Here is a 13,562-nt window from a genome sequence, read left to right on the forward strand (position 1 = left end):
TTCGGTATCTGCAGTAATGTCACCTTTCTCATTCATTATTTTGTTTATCTAGTTCTTGTCTCTTTTTGATTTTGTCAGTGTAGCTAGGGGCTTTTCAATCTTGTTGATCTTCTCAAAGAGCCAACTTTTGGTGTTATTTATCCTCTCTATTTTTTTGTTCTCTATGTCATTTATGGCTTGTGATTTTGATTTGCATTTTTCTTGTGATTAAAAATACTGAGCATCTTTTCATGTGCTTATTGGCCCTTTCTGTCTCTTTTTTGGAGAGATCTCTGTTGGGCTTTGTTTTTAATACAGTTTGAGAGTGTTGATTTCTAAGGCAGGAGATTGAGCTATTAACATTTATTGACGGAGCCAATATTTGTTTTCTATTACTTTATGCTGCCTTTTGATATTTGACTATATGGACTTTGTTTACCTTGACTTTTCCAAATGATTTGGCAGTTATGAATACTAATTTTCATTATTCTCATGGTATTTTATAGAAATGTTTATCTACACATCTCTGGTTATTAACAGATATAGCAGTGCAAAAACATGAGTTCCACTTAGGTAAAATGCGGTAAATTTTTACTTCTAATTTTCACTCCATTCCATATTTTGAAAAATAAGCTTGGATATCAGGCCCAGATCGTTTTTATTAGATTATCATAAAAACTGGTTACAAATATTCTGTTTTTAGAATAATTTCCCATTCAATTCATATTTAGCAAGATTCTATTCTGTGTTTAATTAGTTCCTTATTATTTCCCTACTCAGATCAGTGCTGTCCTTTATTTATTCATTCATTCATTCAAATACAGTTCCCTTTGTCCTCCCCCCCACCCCCCTGCCATCCTCTCCTCTCTGCTAGTAATCTCTAATCTGCTTTGCTCGGACACACCCTGTGAAATTGCTATTCCTAGGCTTCTCTTATAAGTTTGGTGTTATACAATTTTTGTCCTCATATGCCTCGCTTATTTCACCTAGCATGTTATCAGTGTTCTTCCATGTTGCAGCATGTCTCATAACTTCACTGTTTCTTATGGCTGAATGATATGTCATTGTGTGTATGTACTACATTTTATTAACCCATTCATTTGTTGATGGACATTTGGGTTGTTTCCAGATTTTGATTGTTGTGAATCATGCTGCAGTGAACACTGGTATACACATTTCTGTCCAAGTCCCTACTTCCAGTACTTTTGAGTATATACCTAGGAGTGGAATTACTGGTCCTATGGTAATTCTGTATTTAACTCTTTGAGGAAATGCCATATTGCTTTCTGCAGTGGCTACACCATTTTATATTCTCACCAACAATGTAATAGAGTTCCAGTTTCTCCACATCCTCTCCAACACTTGTTATTTTCCATTAACAAAAAAAAATAGCCATCCTTGTGGCTGTGAAGTGGTATCTCATTTGGTTTTAATTTGCGTTTCCCTAATAGCTAATGATGCTTTCATAAGTTTATTGGCCATTTGTATGTCTTCTTTGGAGTAATGTGTGCTCAAATCATTTGCCTATTTTTAAATTGGGTTGTTTGCCTTTTTGTTGTTACATTGTAAAAGTTCGTTATGTATTCTTGATATTAAGGCCTTTTCCTGCATGTGGTTTAAAACTATTTTTTCCCACTCTGTAGGTTGTCTTCTCACTTTCTTGATACTTTCCTTTGCACAAAAGGTTTTAATTTTGATGAAATCAAATTTATCTATTATTTCTTTTGTGGCACATGCCAAATGCTGGGTGATGCAGCACCTTTGCTATGTTCTTAGAGTTTTACAATTTTAGCTCTTACATTTAGGACCTTGATCCATTTTGAGCTGATTTTTATATATGGCCTGAGGTAAGTGTCTAACTTCATTCTTTGGCAAGTGGATATCCATTTTTTCTGTAGATTCTTTCCCCACTGCATATACTTAGCACTCTTGTCAAAACTCAATTGGCCATAGATGTGTGGGTCTATTGCTGGACTTTCAATTCTGTTTTGCTCATCTATTTTTCTGTGTGAGTGTGTGGCAGTACCACACTGTTTAGAATGCTATTGCTTTGTAGTACAATTTGAAATCAGGAATGTGAGCCCCAATCCTGTCCTTTTTTTTTTTCAAGATAGTTTTGGCTAGTTGGGGCCTCTTACATTTGAGGATCATTTTTTCCATTTCTGCAAAGAGACTGCTAGAATTTTGATAGTTATTATATTGAATTTGTATATTGCTTTGGGTAATATTGTGGTATTAACAATTTAACTCTTCCAACCTATGAACATGGGATATATTGCCATTTATTTAGGTCTTCTTTATTAACTCTTTCAGTCGTCTTCTGTAGTTTTCAGTATACAAGTCTTATGTACCCTTGGTTAAATTTATTTGGTTAAAATAGATAAAATAGATATTTTATTCTTTTAGATTCTGTTGTTAAATGGAATTGTTTTCTTAATTTCCTTTTTGGATTGCTCATCTAGCTGGGTTCCACCACATTAACAAATTTTAATTATTCTGTGACTCTTTTAGGCCGGGACTTATATTCATACTTCTATCCCCAGCCATATGGCACGATGTCTTATGTTTAGTAGAAACTAAGTAAATATATTTTAACAGTGCTATTATGTAAATTCCACAAAGACAAAAATGTCTTCATTCAACATGTAGCTTTCTTTCATGTTATTGGCACATTATAGATATCAGGCTAACTGCAGCCATTATTACATTCACCAAAGCAATATCTTTATTTTAGTGACTTCACAAAAACAATAATGCTAAGTAATAACTACCAACAGAAAATTCATCATGGTCAGAGTGGCTAGATTTGTACTCTTTTAGCCAAGTGTCTCATTTGTCCTCCTAACAAGTGATAAAAATTTTATTAGAAGGTCTTCAGGTTACATAAAAGTCAAGAACACACTCTAAGTTTGTTTTGTTTTGTTTTGTTTTGTTTTGTTTTGTTTTGTTTAGATGTAAGCCTTTCCACAGCAATGACAAAATCTAGAGCCCAAACAATAACAAACAGCTCCCTTACTCAAATGAACCCCACATGGCATTTTCCTTGCACATAAGAACAGTTGCTTTCTTCTTGCACTCAAGATTGACTCATCATTATTGGTTAGTTTCTAATGAACACTGGTGAAATATTCAGAGGTGCTTGAAACTTTTATCTTTTTCTTAAAGGAATTGGAAATGCTGCTCCTGAGTATATGACTAAAGGTATTCTGTAATAAAAGTACATAAAAATGAAACTTTCAACAAAATGAAAGTGTCAATAAAAATTTTCTCCACGATGACTTCTAAAGGATGCTTGCTGCTGACCTGGCTTTTATTTCTTCTTTAAATATTAATTGTTGATTTGCTGGTTGAAAGCTTAACTTTGAGTACCAGTAGGTCTCTAGCTACAAATTTCTACATGAATATATATATTTTATTTGAAAGAGAAGACTGCATTCTTCTCCCACGAGGAGTGTTGGGGTTTTCCTGATAGTTCTACCTATACGTAATGGATCATTACTGCACTTGCCAAGTCTCCATGTCTCATTTTAATACATCATTGTGCTAGAGATGCTGGGGAGGAAATCTGCCCATGAAAAATAGCAGAGCAATAAAAAAGGAGAAAAATAAAGAGCAAAGGCAGCACTTTCCCTTCTGAATGTGTTTCTCCCACTCCTATCTCCACTCCTCACACATGCCAAACCGATAGTTCGATATAATAGAACGTATAAACTTTAGGGTGTGACCAGTTTTGGCCCTGCAGTTTAAAAATGACATATCGGGTTGGATCGGGAGCGGGAGCTGAGAGCGGACCCCAGAGAACCCTGAGGTACCCCACCACCGCCGCCGACCTCGTTACCGTCACACCCTGGGCTCAGCTGCAGCCTCCGGCCCCAGTCACGGTCTCCAGGCGGAGCCCCGGCAGCCGCCCCGCCCTCGCCCTCCGTGCTGCGGACACCCGGCCCCGCACCACCTGCAGCCGCGCGGGGAGCCGCGTCCCCTGTTGGCCTCACATCGGCGGCGCCTACAAGATCATTGCAACAAAGGTTTTGGGAACAGTAAAATGGTTTACAATGTAAGAAACATATATGATTTCATCAACGGAAATGACGCCAAGGAAGATGTGTTTGTACACCAGACTGCCATAAAGAAGAATAACCTCAGGAAGTCCCTTCGCAGTGTTGGAGATGGAGAGACTGTGGAGTTTGATGTTCTTGAAGGAGAAAAGGGGGGTGGAGGCAGCAAATGTCTCAGGCCTTGGTGGAGTTCCAGTGCAGGGCAGTAAATATGCAGCAGACCGTAACCATTATAGACGTTATCGACATCATAGGGGCCCTCCATGCAATTACCAGCAAAATTAGCAGAACAGTGAGAGTGGGGAAAAGAATGAGGGATCAAAGGGTGCTCCTGAAGGCCAGGCCCAACCACGCCGGCCTTACCGCAGGAGAAGATTCCTGCCTTACTGCATGTGGAGACTCTTTAGGGCTTCAACCACAGTATTCAACCCTCCTGTGCAAGGAGAAGTGATGGAGGGTGCTGACAACCAGGGGGCAGGAGAACAAAGCAGACAAGTGAGGCAGGATATGTATTGGGGTTGTAGAGCATAATTCTGCAGGGCCCTCTTGCCAAAGACAGCCTAGAGAGGACGGCCCTGAAGATGGTAAGGAAAATCAAGGAGTTGAGACCCAAGGTCAGCAGCCACCCCAACATTGGTACCACGGTAACTTCAGTTACTGACCCAGACACCCAGAAAACCCTAAACTACAAGATGGCAAACAGACCAAAGCAGCCAGTCCACCAGCTGAGAATTTGTTGGCTCCCAAGGCTGAGCAGGGCCTGCTTGAGTAAACGCTGGCTTACCATCTCCATCATCATCCAGTTAGCCATCCAACAAGAAGAGGTGAATATGAAATTCCAGCAATAAGAAATGAACAGAAGATTGGAGCTGAAGACCTTAAGTTCTTGCTTTTTGCCTGTTTGCCAGATAACTAGAACTATCGCCATTGTCTATGCAGCCTGAGGGTTTTATTATTTTTACCTAAAGACATCTCTTTTTAGTAATGACAAATGTGTTTTTTAAGAAGCCTGGCTTTTCTCAATACAACATTAAAGGTTTTTAAATTGTTTCATTTCTAGTCAAGTTGAGATTTTTAAGAACCTCATTTTTAATTTGTTATAAAAGTTCGCGACTTGATGTTTTTTTTCTTAAGTCAACAAGCTGCAAGAACCTGTTAATAAAGGTCTTAAATTAAAAACAAAAAAGACATGATTCCAGAAAGAGTCTTTCTATGTCAAGTTGGAGGTGATAGCTGTCTGATAGCTGTCTCACAAAGATTTTGTGAGGATTAAGTTAGATAATGCATTCAAAACAGCTATCAGCCATTAAAGGGTGCATTTTGTGTTTTCATGAAACCTCTGGCTTTCACCTTAGTTTTCCTGCCTTTATGTATCTCTGACTCTGCTGTAGCTTGTGTATTTGCTTATTTTTATGTTGCTGAAGGGCATGTGCTTTTTGAAAAGCTGCCTTAAATACTTTTGGACCAAGTTGGAGTATACTGGTTATTAATTCATTGTTCCATGGCTCCAAACCCACACTTCTTTGCCCTGCTTTGTGTTACTGGAGCTGAGCTCTGCAGACTGCATTTATGCTTTGCCAGCTGGCTCCTTGTTAGGCTCCACGTTGGGGGCACTGGGGTTGGCTGAGAGGCTGGAGGAAGAAGATGCTTGCCCCTTCCTAGTATTTGGTTTTCACGTGGCTTCGGGTGGCTCTGTGTGGCAGGCCCTGCAGGGTTCATTGCACAGGGGTGTCTTCTCTTTAGAGGTCTGAACATCACCATCTTAACTTCAGTGTTTCTTTTTCTCGCAGTCCTCAGGGGAGGCAGCTGCTGGCTACAGTTGTTCCGTTTGTTACACCTTAGAATCCACTTTTACCTCATCAGTTGTTTACCACATTTTACATAGTTATCAGTTCTTTATTCCCTGTTCAAATTACTGCTGTGGTTTCTCTGTCTGAATAGACTGTGATGGATACACGGAGAATAAATAAGTATGGCTAGCGGCTATTGATTAAATTCAAGATGACTTTTTTGTTTAATAAATTTGAGCCACATATTTAACAGGCTGTATATACATGAATATGACAGAGCCCCTTCTCTCAAAGAACTCAATGCAGAGTGCCTTTGTTTTGTGTGTAGAATCACAGCATAGTCTGTTTTGTATCATGGAATCATATTATGGAAGGAATTTTGGAGATAATTTTGCTCACTTTTCCTGCTTATGTACACCTTGATTGTGAAACAACTAGGCAAGGCATCCTCCAGTCTCAGCTTCAAGACTTTCATGAGAGACAACTGCATTTCTGCCTTCTCAGATTATTACACTGTGCCTCATCATATTGAGAGATAAAACCTATTGCCTTGTAATTTCCTTTTTTATTGAATGAATTTGGCCTTCTGGTGTAATTTATTGATCAGTAAATAGTTACTGGGCAGCTTCTCTGCATCAAACTCCTTCTAGATCCTAGGAATACACTTGTGGAATAAAAATGAGGACTCTTGGTCCTCATTGAGCATACACTCTAATGTAGAGGAAGAAGAAATGAGTCAAATAAATACAGAAGATAATATCATAGTGAAGGAAATAAACCAGGTGGTGCATAGGAAGTGCCTGGGAGAGATGGATATACTTCTTAGATAAAGTGTTCAAAAAAGTTGTCTCTAAGGAACGTTGCCAGGAATAGCTGGGCACTTCAGAGATGCAAAGGAGGCCAGTGTATCTGTAGAAAATTAGGTTTGAAAACAGGGAGTAGTAGATGGGGATGGAGGGAGATATAGGAGCAGATCCTTTTAGGGATCACAAGGATTGAGATGTTATTCTAAGTGCAATGGGAAACCCCTGAGGATTTTAAACAGGGAGTACCATGATCTGCCTTGCAAAATAAATAAATAAGTCTTTTCTCCCATGAGAAAAATTGTTTCTATTTACCTACCCTGTATCATTCTCCTTACTCTTCCTTATCCCCACCCTCCCTAGTCTCAGCTCTTTCAACTGTCTTGCTTTTCTCCTGTCATGATTCCCAGACCTCTTTGTTCTGTTGACTGCCTCAGGCTTTGCACTATTTGTTCAAATTCGAGAATTTAACAGGTTTTTTTTTTTTTTTTTAAATAGATTTAACTGCGATTCAATTAATGTGGATAAAATGAGCCTTTCAGCTCATTTGGGCAACTGAGTCTTAGCTGATCTTTAAATTTTTATTTTTTTAGAAGCAAGCCCTGTTATATTGTTGGCTTTTGCTGAGCCAGTGAATAGTTAGTATGAATTATGGTGAAGCCAGATTGTCTTTCTTTTATCTTTCATTCTTGTAGAATTGAGTTCTTAAGTCTGAACACAGGAGTTTATGTTCTTCTGTTTTAAATGTTTCCTTCTGTCGGTATTGATCAATATGTTTTTATACTAATTATCTCTTTCTTTGACAACATCTAGGGTATGTAAGAATTGCTTTTCAGAAATGCCACAATTAAAAACTACGTGTGAATGATTACGAAGTCTCTGAGTGAACGTTAGCAATGAGCACTAGAATTCTGTATAAGGGACCCATGTAATTTCAGTCTCCAAGAATTCCTTAAAATTCTTTGGTGCTTTCCTATACCAGAAACTTTAAAAGGAGAATTTTGTTATGGAGTGGGAAGGAATTTCTTTGATTCTGTGGTAAAATACACAAACAATCCTTTTGTTAATTTGTATTTATTGCTACATATATGTAGGGGCTAGAGGTGAGGAATAAGTTAAAAGTTAATGGAGAAATCTGTAAGAAATACCTATGCTGAGAAGAGTTAGATTTACATTAGATGACATCTAAGCAATAGGAAAATGAGTGTAGTTGAACAATATCTCTCAAAAATTGAAAAATACAGGGTACCCAGTTGCTAAAAAGAAATATTAAAGTCTACCCACTCTAATGAAAAAGTGAAAAAATCTAGGATGTCACACCAATCTTAGCTATGGAGAACCTGGACTTTCTGCAAATCTTAAGGTTACAGTTATACCATCAGAGTCAGCGAATGAATTTGTTCCCAACCATACCATGTAGAATACTGCTTGGAATGCTGTTAGATTTTTAAAGAAATAATATTTCTCATGTATTTGGTTATTCCGTAAACAGAAAAAAATTTGGTTATTTTGAAGAATTTCTGCTTTCCATTTCAAAGAGGAGTTCATTTTTGCCAAAATACCCAGACGAGAAAACAACTATTCGGGAAGTGTCACTGTCTTTGAAAGGTGAAAATGATACAAATACTTTCAAAATGTCCAAGTGAGAATAAGAAGGCCAGTGAGGTTCAAAGTGGAAAGAGAATTGTAGACCTTCCTATCTGTCTCCTCAACATTCTCCCCTTCTTACTTATTTAACAAGACAACAATTTAGCTTAGGACGGCAATGTGCCAAGATTAGAAAAAAGTGACTTCCCAGGCTGCTGTGCAGCTAAGGGTAGCTATGCAAACCAGACTTAGAGCTGTTGCTTTTCTGTTTTAAAAAAAAAAAAATCCTAAGGGCATGTATTCATTTTGTGCCTTTGCCCTTTGTACATATTTGTGCTTTTGCCTTTTCTTTCCTAGAATGTGGGCTTGAGGCTGAAACACCTTTTTATAATTATGGGCCAACAGTAGGAAGAGGAAGGCCTTGCCAATAAAAATGGTAGAGCAGACAGAGAGGGGGTTTTCCAATGGAATGAACCATTGATCTGCCTGGGACTACTATCTTTGATCTTGTTCTCTGAGCAGAATTAAATCCTATTAAAACAGGGTTTTCTTTACTTGTCTGTGAATACAATCCTAACTGATTGAAAAATTTAACCAAAATAAGGATAAATTTGTCCTCATGTTTCACAGGAAATCTGTTCTATGAAGTCAGGAATGGAATGTTAGGCTAAGTGAAGCCAAGTACATGTCTAAGATGGCTTATTTGATCATTTGAGAAAATATTTGAAATATATTTCACCGTGAAAAATGTCCTTTTTCTACAGATTCCTCATATTAGACCAAAATGTTGGTTGATTTTTTTTTTTTTAATTGAGTGGTTCATATGGGGTAAAAAATAGGGGAGCAAATTGACCTCTATTTGTCAGTTTTAACTTTGCGCGTAAGCACGAGTGTACCTACACACACAACATTCACACAAACAGAAAATGCATTCGGCATTTCCTGCTAACCAATATCCTGAAACCAAACAGTCTTTTCTTTCTCTAAGTATTTCAAATGCAAGTGGGGTTATAGGCCTTTGGCTGTTTGCCTACCTTTTAGTGCAAATTACCTTTTGTGCCCAGGATTTCCTTTAGGCTGAGAACTTTTAATCATGATGGATTTAGCTTGCCCTGCTATACAGTGCTGACAATCCATGTCTTATTAATGAGTATTTCAAACATCCATTCCTGTATCATATCTTGTATGACAGGAAAACATACCAATAAATCTCCTCTCCTCATTTCATCACTGGTTTTGACAACAGAATTGTGAACAGAGACAAAGAGGCATGGAGCTTAAGGAAGTGTTGCTGCCAATCCACAACCCATATCATCAGAAAATCTCCTTTCTTGAAAACACCATTGTCTAGCTTATCATTGCCAAACAATAATGCTGCATTTTAAAAATTGCCAATGTGATCATCATCAACGAATTCTACTCTACTCAGCATTAGTAGAACTGATAAAAATCCATGTTTCATAAGGTCTGACTATAAAGGTAAATGATTTAGGCACTGTTGTGTATTAAGACTCTTCCATCGTTGTGACAGAATATTAAGTCTCTATAGGCCTTTAAAATTAGATGAAAAACTTTAAATAGCTCCAGTCTAAGATTACTAGCAATGTTTATGAATTCTTAGCAAGATTAACACCTGTAATAACTGGATGTTTCTTCCAAGTACAGTAGTGGTTGCTTGGGTTATTTGGTGTTTGCTGAAGATACTTTTTTTCTTTTCTTTCCTTTTTGGGTCCAAATCAGAAAATTGAGGGATCACCTTGTCTCCAACTCTAACCCTTTTACAGACAGACAGCTTGACAGCCAGACACATACAAATATGTGCAGTCAATACACAAATTTGTTTGATTCTACCTCCTGATTCTCTTTTGAATTTTTCAATTCTCTCCATCCTCATTGACCTGACTTTATTTCATATCATCACCATCATTCTCCAACTTAAATTTAGTAGCCTACTAATTGGTCTTTTTGTCATTAATCTTGATGCTTCTCAATTTTTTTTTCTCCACACTCATCACATACTGATCTTGTTTTTAAATTAATAGACTTTTTCTTTTAGGTTACTTTTAGATTTACAGAGGAAACGAGCCGATAATACAGCGAGTTCCCATATACATCCTCTCACTACCACACACAGTTTCCATGTTATCAATATCTTGCATTAGTGTGGCACATTTGTTACAGTTAATAAATATTAATGAATATTGATACACTATTATTAGTTAAAGTCAACAGTTTACATTATTGTATAATTCTGTGGGTTTTCACAAATATGTAATGTCATGTATTCACTATTACAGTGTCATACAGAATAGTTTTACTGCCATGAAAGTCCTTTGTACTTCACATATTCATTTCCCTGCCCATTGAACCTGTGGAAAACACTGACCTTTTTACTGTCTATAGTTTTGCCTTTTACAAATCCTATATATTGGAATGATACAGAATATTACCTTTTTGGACTGGCTTTTTTCACTGAGCAATATGCATTTAAGTTTCCTCCATTTCTTTTCATGGCTTAATAGCTCATTTCTTTTTATTGCTGAATAATATTCCATGTATGGATATACCACAGGTTGTTTATTCATTCACCTCTTGAAGGGCATCTTGGGTACTTCCAGTTTGAGGCAGTTACGAATAGAATTGCTATAAACATTCAAACATTAAGTTGTCAACTGGGTAAATATCTGGGAGTGTAATTGTTGGATCATATGGTAAACCTATGTTTAGCTATGTAAGAAATTGCCAGACCATCTTCCATAGCAGTTGTACCATTTTGCATGAGAATGTCTTGCTCAGAGCAGAAGTCTTTAAAAGTCCAACTTATCAATTTTTTTCTTTTATTGATTTTGCCTTTGGTGTTGTATCTAAAAAGTCATTGCCAAAACCATTGTCACCTAGGTTTTCGCTATATTATCTTTTAGAAGTTTTATAATTTTGTGTTTTAAATTTAGATCTATGATCTAATTTGAGTTAATTTTTGTGAAAGATGTAAGGTCTGTGTCTATATTCATTTTCTTACATACGGATGGCCAATTTTTCCAGCATTATTTGTTGAAAATATTCTTTTTCACTTTTGAATTGTTTTTGCTCCTTTGTCAAAGATCATTTGACTATATTTCTATGGGTCTATTACCGGGTTCTCTATTCTGTTTGAGTGATATATTTTTTTCTTTCTTTCACCAGTATCACACTGTCTTGTATACTGTAGCTTTATATTAAATCTTGAAGTTGGATTATGCCAGTCCTCCTATATCATTGCTGATGTATAGGGAAAAAATTCACTTTTTAATATTAACCTTGTATCCCACAAACTTTCTATAATCTATTATTAATTCCCCAATTTTTTTTGTTATTGATTCTTTGGGGTTTTTGAAATAGATATGCATATATCTATAAACAGTTTTAGTTCTTCCATCCTATCTGTATACCTTTTATTTCCTTTTCTCATCTAACTGAATAAGTTAGGACTTCCAGTATTATGTCATGAGAGGGGACATCCTGGCCTTGTTCCTGATCTTAAGGGGAAAGCATCCAGTTTCTCACATTAGGTACAGTGTTAGTTGTAGGCTTTTTGTACATGTTCTTTACCAAGTTGAGGAAGTTCCTTTCTCTTCCTATTTTTCTGAGAGTTCTTACCATGAATAGGCATTAGATTTTGTCAAATACTTTTTATGCATCTATTAATATGATCGTGTGATTTTTCTTCTTTAGTATTTTGATATAATGGATTACATTAATTGATTTTAGAATGTTAAACTGGCCTTGTATATCTGGAATAAATCCCATTTGGTTATGGTACGTAATTATTTTATATGTTGTTGGGTATGATTTAATAGTATTTTGTTGTGGATTTTTCTATCTGTTCACAAGAGATACTGGTGTATAATTTTCTGTCCTTGTAATGTCTTTGGTTTTGGTATTAGGGTAATGCTGGCTTCATAAAATGAATTAGGAAGTGTTCCCTCTGTTTATGTTTTCTAGAAGAAACTGTAGAGAATTGGCGTAATTTCTTCTTTAATCTTTTGGTAAAATTCACCAGTGAGATCAATTGTTTTCTTTTTAAAAAGTTATTAATTATAGACTTAACTTCTTTAATAGATATAGGCCTATTCAGGATTATTTCTCTTTGTGAGTGTTTGGTTATTTGTGTCTTTGAAAGAATTGGCCCATTTCATTTGAGCCATCAAATTTGTGGGCATAGAAATGTGTACACTATTACTTCATAATTCTTTCATTATCTATATATGATCAGTAGTGATGACCCTTCTTTCATTTCTGATATTAATATTTTGTATCATCTCTCTTTTTATCTTGGTTAGCCGGGATAGAGATTTTTCATTGTTATTGATGCTTTCAAGGAACCAGTTTTTGGTTTTCTTGATTTTCTCTATTGATTTCCTATTTTCAATTTCATTGATTTCTGCTATGATTTTTATTATTTCTTTCTTCTGCTTACAACAAAAAGGAGACTTACTTTGCTCTCCATTCTCTACTTTCCTAAGGTGAAAGCTTTGATTATTTATCTTAGTGCTTTATTCTTTTCTCATATATACATTAAATGCTATAACTTTCTCTCTATCCACTGCTTTTGTTGTATCACTCAAATTTCAGTGTTTTATTTTCATTTTTATTTAGTTCAAAAAATTTAAAAATTTCTCTGAAGACTTTTTCTTTGATCCATATGTTATATAGAAGATTTATTTTAGTACCAAAATAGTTTTGGATTTTCCTTCAATTTTTTTGTTATTGATTTCTAGGTTAATTTCCTTGTGGTCTGAGTGCATTATTTGTATGATTTCTCTTAAATATTTTTTTAAATTTGTTAAGGATTCTTTCAATTCAATTAAACATTCTCCTAAACTTGTTAAAATGTGTTTTATAGCCCATAATGGGCTTTATCTTGGAGAATGTTCCATGAGACCTTGAGAAGAATGTATATTCTGCTGTTTTTGGAGAAAATATTCTATAAATGTCAATTAGATCCATAGATAGATGGTACTGCCCATTTCAACTATATACTTACTGATGATTTTTCTACCTGTTGAATCTCTCGATTACTGATAGAGGAATTTTTAAGTCTCAGTGCCAGTTTGAAACTGCTATGGACCCCAGAAGAGCCATGATCTTTTAATCCAATCTTGTTGGGTGGAACCTGTTGATTAAATGTTTCCATGGAGATGTGACTCACCTAACTGTGGGTGAGAACTTTGATTAGATCATTTCTATGGAGGTGTGGACCCTGCCCATTCAGGATGGATCTTAATTAGATCACTGGAAACCTTTAAAAGAGCTCACAGAGAGGAGAAGCTTGGAGAAACTGAGAGACATTTTGGAGAGAAGCTAAGATA

General features: G+C 36.1%; 1 pseudogene; it reads left to right on the top strand.

The window, feature by feature from the left end:
• Positions 1-557: 557 nt before the first annotated feature.
• Positions 558-4,870, top strand: LOC119545156 (annotated as a pseudogene).
• Positions 4,871-13,562: the final 8,692 nt, after the last annotated feature.

This window comes from Choloepus didactylus, chromosome 10 (genome assembly GCF_015220235.1).
Source record: "Choloepus didactylus isolate mChoDid1 chromosome 10, mChoDid1.pri, whole genome shotgun sequence".
Taxonomy (NCBI): Eukaryota; Metazoa; Chordata; class Mammalia; order Pilosa; family Megalonychidae; genus Choloepus; species Choloepus didactylus.